Raw genomic sequence first — 6332 nt, forward strand, 5'->3', positions numbered from 1 at the left:
AGACAGGTTTTTACTCATTCCACCTGTACTTTAAGCCAAAAGGATATCAGCCAGCTTTAAACTAAAGGCACCATGGTCAGAATTATCCTTGTTCAGAGCACAATGCTGGCTAATGAAGCTATGTTGTTTCTGGATAAGACCTTGATTGCATCCAGCCAGTTCAGAGCACAAGCACAACAAGCTCAGAGCTGTCTGCAAAGGATTAAATGGATCCTGAAATGAGGCAAATTGCAAGCTCTTAAGTGAAAACTTGAATGGCTACTTCCCCAATTTCCAGAGCAAGAATGAGACCAAACTGTGGTTAATGTGAGAATTCAAGTTGTGTAAAATCAGGGTTGGACCCAATGATCTTTCAAGGTCCCTTCCAACCCCTTCAATTCTGTGATTCTGTGAAAATTCCACTAACCTTGCTTATTCAAAAGTGATTGTGCAGGCATAACAGTGGGGAGTATGTTAAACAGAGAAAGGGACAGTGGAAACTGTCCCACTGTCCCAAAATAAGGAGGATAGCTAAGAAAAACAAGATGAGCAGTGCGAAATCAGTAAAAAACAAAAAATCATGGGCCCTCTAGTCACGAGAGAAGGGGGGGAAAAAAAAGGAAAAGGCTAAAATAATGATGGTCAAATAAAATTGTACATATATGATATAGTAATAAGCATTGAGTAGTTTGTGAACCTGTAGTACTCAGCCAGTGAGGAAATGTGAGGAATTAAGCTTTGTGTAATTGTGAATATAAGGTTATGATAATGCTTTTGCTGTGCACTCCTTCTTGCAATCACTAATAAATGCTGCTTCACTGAGATCCTCGCCTGAGCCTGTGGATGCAGATTGTTTCTCACAGTTGAGAAACAGTAACCTGATGCCAGTTGTGAAGCAAAGTTGTGGAGTGCTTGGAGGTCCAGTGCTGCATCAGACTGTGTCAATACAGCATAGATGCAATCAAGGGTAATGAAGAAATATTGTTTTGATGAGTGACATTTTGGAATGATTTTTAATCTTCTTAGATATCCCAACTGTTTTAGTGTAGAAGGTATTTTGGGGTAGTAATGTTGAATGAATATATATATCTCTTTGCATGCTTGTGTAAAGCATGCTTGTGTTTATGCTCGTGTGTCCCTATATTTGTTGTTATTCATAGATGCTCTAGCAGAAAAATAATGAATGTATTGGAATAACAGAGTGGAAGCTGACATGGATATTGGAGGCAGAAGGCAGCATGCTTTTAAGAATGTCAAGTGAAGGTAAATCTAAATTCCTGATACACATTTTGATGACTAGCCCATGATTTGTTTTTCAGTGTTCATACTTGTATCATTTACTTTCTTACTGCAGGCAGAAATCACATGAGAAGAAATTCGGAAGTCCTTATTCTTTAGCCAAGCAAAACTGTCAGAGACCAAGTATTCTGCTATTCTTAGGTGGATTCAAACCAACAAAATATACTTGTTATCTGTTGTTTTCCACAAATTCCGTAGGATACTAATATGGTGAATGCAGATTTCAGGCATGTTTAGGTCTTGCTGTTCAGAAGCAGAGGGAGGTTAGATTCTTTGATGCCCAAGGCCTCATCTCTGAATGCCTCTCTCTTCACCACACTGCATGAGAATTTAGCAGCTGATGAAGCGATGGAGGGGGAAGAAAGTCAGTGTGACTAACATGCTCGATTGGTTGTATTCTTCCAAAGCAAGGCAACCACCTAGGACTGAATTCTGATATTCTGAGTCTCAAGATTTGGATTGCTGTGCTCCTGGGGCAGTAGAAATATGTGCCATTCAGGGCTTGTCATAAATCCAGTTTTGCCCTTAAAAAATGGTGAATTTTATTAAAGTGAGAAAAATACTGTTAGTAAGAAGAAGGGCACATTTGGAAGTGCTGTAAATAGCTTGTCTCTGTTAAACTCGGTGGAATTTGACTGCTATCACCAGTTCACAATTTTGATAATATTTTGGCAGAAATGAGCCTTGAGGTTCCGCCATAGCGAGTTCATTGTTACTGTTATTTTCTCTTAGGTTTCACAGCAGGGAGAAATGAAATGAGTGTGAAATCTTGTTAGCTATCTGAAGACCATCTGTATTTTCTTAATGAATGCAGCATTCCTCTTGAAACCATGAAATATGTAATATATTATGTTGATTCTAAAACAAATTGTGTGGAATTTAAACTTTACATATACACTGAACCTTCCTTTATTTAGGAGATTCTCCTGTGAAATCTACCAATGTGATATTAATCATTTAGCAGCTGCTACAAGAAAGAGCTCTTAGAAGGTTTTCCTTAAAGTCTGGCATTGAAGTAATTACTTATTGGCTATAGGCACTTGATTCTACCCAGTGAGGAATGCTGAATTTTAGCTCATTACTTTTTATGATGGCTATGTCCTTTAGTGTAAACCTTTCATTGGTTGTAAGCAGTCTATACATTCTATAGCTATAAAACACAAGGATGGGGGAGGACGAGTTATATGTACAGCCTACCTGAAAGGAATTTTTCTCCTTTGAAATCCTTTGAGGAAACCTTTAAATAGTACCAAATGTTAATGCAGAATAGCAGTAAAATATTCAGCTGAGTTTCACAAATGAAGATGGGTGTTTCATAAGTGTCCCAGAAGAGCTATGAAATGTCATATCTTATAAGCCATTAAGTATTAGGCTGCTTAGATTCTGAGTGCAGAATTGGCACGGTTTAATTTTTGCATTGTCATTAACACAATGATACAGCATATTGAGGTTTCACAGAGCCTTTTAAAAAGCAAGATGGCATGAAATGTGGTTGGGGAATAAGAGGCAGGTTGTGCCAGAGAATCTCCACTGCTCTCACTTACCAAAATAATTGACACTTCATTATGTCAATGCTGTGGGATCTAAGACAGGTTCACAGCTCCTGAGATCAGACACACAGCCGAGCCACAACCTCACTCCATGTTGGAAAAGAGGATAGACATGAAACATGCCTATACAGCTGGCTGATCCTGGTTTCCATGGAAAGAAAAACTACTACTGAGCAGAAGAGGACCCCTGGTGCACTGTCCCACATCCCCAGGTTTGGACAATGAAGGGTCAGGTGTCTCCTGTGGCACCATCAAAAAGGTGCCATAAAAAAAATACCCCCACTGTGAGCCAGGTAGCCAGGGAGGAAAAGAACTTTTTTTTTTTTTTTAAGTCTACTTAATTTTTTTTATTGTATGCACTTGCTTGATCTAGTCCACTTGATGAAATAGGGCAGTGAAATTTAGCTTTATATCTATAAGTTTGTGGCTTTTGGAAAGCCACCAGCTATAAATCAAGTATGAGAAAGAAAGTCTTATATAAAATGAGGATCATAATAAAAACTGTTAGGGACCATTAACTTTAAGCAATGTTACTGCTCTATGAATATTACAATTAAGCATCTGCTTAAATTTGAAACATTAAGGGGTAACTTCTTACATACACAACATTTAAGTTTGGGTGTAAAATGTTTGCAATATAAACACCACAGAGGTGAATGCAGACAGCTGTTTTTGTTTATGACTTTCTTATATGATTAAGTGAAGCTTTTCCTATTCATTTGTTTTCCTAGACATGGGGCCTTGCCTTGGAGGAACTGCCCTGTTTGCATCTATGTAAATGAAAGGCATGGGGGGCATTCTTCTACAACAATTAGTTCTACAACAACTTTGCACAGCACAACATTTAATTTTTGAAAAGCCGTTACACTTTGACCCTCAAGAAGCAGAAGTCCAGATGAGTAAGCTTCACAGTGCTGTTCTTTTATTTAAGCACCACAGAGAATGAAAAATGAAAGGAGCCAGGGTTCCCTGCTTAGCTGTTTGATACAGGTAATCAACAAACAAAGCTCTAAGCAAAACTGTTGCAGGAAATAATTATCACGTTCATTCCCTTTGTTATCATGGTCTCTTGTCTTCACGGAACTGAGCACTGTTCCCTACTACAGTAAGTGTTGATTCGAGAATCACCAGGTAAAAGCTGTACTCGGTGTGGGTGCATTCCTTTCACTTAGCATAATAATCTTCTGTTCTTACTGTTCTCGTGCTCGATCACATCTCTGTGATGTAATGAAATGGGGAATGGAAAGGGGGAAAAGAAAGGTTTCACATTTGAAATGTGCTTGCCAGTTCATTCTCCTTTTCCTTCTCCTTCAGCTTGGCCTTGAAATTCTCCATTACAGAATCCCTCACTGAGCAAAGGAGTGCATGAAAACCAGCCAAGAGCCCTCAGGTCCACTTCCCCACAGCACAGAGCATGCACCATTTCAGTATACAGGTTGGAAGATTTGAGGACAAAGAGATTGGAATAAAGACACGGCTTGATGGGAGGAGTGGGTGAGGGAAACCTGTGAATGACTTGGTGAAGAGAAAGTTTATCTGAGAATATGCACTTCAGGGAGAGGATCATGCCTCACCTCTCCAGGCACAACTTTGGTTTTGGACGGCAGCACACTTGGGTCTCTCACTTGGAAGCTCGGAACTTAAATGTCATGCTGGCTCTAATGCAGATCAGGGTCTGCCCCGTGACTCTCCCACTGCTGATTGTCCTACGTAGAGTCTACAACAGACAGGAGGTGCCTCACCACAACTTTGGTAGGTATATATGCCTCTGTTGTGACTTTACCTCAAAAGAAAACTGCTGCATTAGACAGAAATTAATTTAATCTGTTGGGCAGTCCCTGGATTGTTCTGATACGCAACTTTTCAATTAGCAGTAGTGGTGTTTTCAGAATTGGGAGCTCTTTTACCCTGTGTTTCTCTGTAATTTCCTGCCAGTGTTTAAAGGAGCATTTGTGAAGAAAATAAAAATGTTTTCTATGGCTTGACTTTTCATCACATACTCCAATGTGCATAGGTTAAGCTGTTAAGCAAAATCCTGTGTAGACAGGAGTTCTGTTTATACTTACCCACAATATGTATAACATTATAATATATATAAACTGAGTAACTTTGTCATGGGATATTGTTTAGACCATACATCTATTTCTTGTAACATATGCATTGTTAAGTTCAATAATACTAGGTACTTGAGGGTAGAGAGGATTAATTGCAGGCTCTGTTTTTGCAAGCAGGAAGCAGCCACTTAGGGTGTATATGTGTGGGTACTGAAAGTGAAATGAAAAGCAACAACGGGGAACGACAAAGGTTCATGCTGAAACAGAAAATAATATCAAATGAGGCTTTGTTGAACAAGGAGCCCCTGTGAAGTGGGGTTTTGTACCCCTTATTGGCTTCATATTCTTTCTGTAGAGCTCAGAAATCCTGAGCCTTCATTACTTTTTTATTGCAGCCTGCACCTTTCCCTACTCCCACAGGCACACATGTAGCAGAGCGATGGAAAGGTTTATTTCCTCATGCTAGCAAGGATTTAATGGTGTGAGCTGTTGGACACTTATATCTCTTATTCAAGTCATCACAGCTGAGGGCACTCAGGATCCTCCAAGATCAAAAAAAAAATAGAAACCACAACATCTTCCTATCTTTCAGGAAGTGAGAAGAAAAGAAAATCCATAGTAGTGCTAATCCTGCTCTGTCTCCAGTGCTACTAATTCTTGTTTGAATGAGTGCTAGTGCTGCTTTTCTAATTTCTGATTTACAGCAGATGATTATCACTTGCCCTCCTAACAATCTATTTTTAACTACTCCTAGTAAATATCTACATTTTTGAAATGAAATGGGATCATGAGAAGTCACTCTACTTTAACTTGAAAACTAGGAATTATTCAAATTTGTTGCTGTTCTCAAGGCTACCTCAACAGATAAAGTAATTTAGATGTTAAACCATCTGTAATGCTTCTTCCCATAAAACATAGAGTGAAATTCTAACACACCGATTAATTTGTTATTTTTTGCTTTCCATTCACAACACTGCAAAGCCAGGCTGTTTTCAGATGTCCTATGTTTTATTCATAAATCTACCTTTAAAACAATAATAAATTTTAAATGATACTAAAGCAAAAAAACATTTAAGTTAGTGGCAGCTATAACTGTTTCCTTTCAAGCAAAATAATTAAATAGGGGTTATAATATTATTTATTTCAACATGGTTGGCATTATGTTTTCTCATATACGAGCTTTTAGCATTGATTAACTTTATTTTCATTTAAATTAAAGCCCAACAAGAAGAAAAAAATAAAAGTCAAGTGCCCATCAGACAGTATAGTCTCACACAGAATTCAGAGCACTGAATGAAATGGAAACCATCTCTGCAGGAAGAGTGCTTCATAATTTAAAAGCAAAGTACACAAAAACCAACTACTATGTGTTTACTGCCTCATATGCCATATGAAGGATGTTATCACTCACACTTTTTAAATAGCTCTTCAAAATGAACTTGTTCTGTAT

General features: G+C 38.3%; 1 long non-coding RNA gene across 1 annotated transcript; it reads left to right on the forward strand.

Annotated features, from left to right (window-relative positions):
• The first annotated feature begins 1136 nt into the window (after positions 1-1136).
• On the forward strand, positions 1137-4766 carry LOC140002020 (uncharacterized). Its single transcript, XR_011807873.1, has 3 exons — positions 1137-1242; positions 3560-3818; positions 4143-4766. It is a non-coding gene; the product is annotated as an uncharacterized lncRNA (long non-coding RNA).
• Positions 4767-6332: the final 1566 nt, after the last annotated feature.

The sequence above is a fragment of the Anas platyrhynchos genome, chromosome 3, assembly GCF_047663525.1.
Source record: "Anas platyrhynchos isolate ZD024472 breed Pekin duck chromosome 3, IASCAAS_PekinDuck_T2T, whole genome shotgun sequence".
NCBI lineage: Eukaryota > Metazoa > Chordata > Aves > Anseriformes > Anatidae > Anas > Anas platyrhynchos.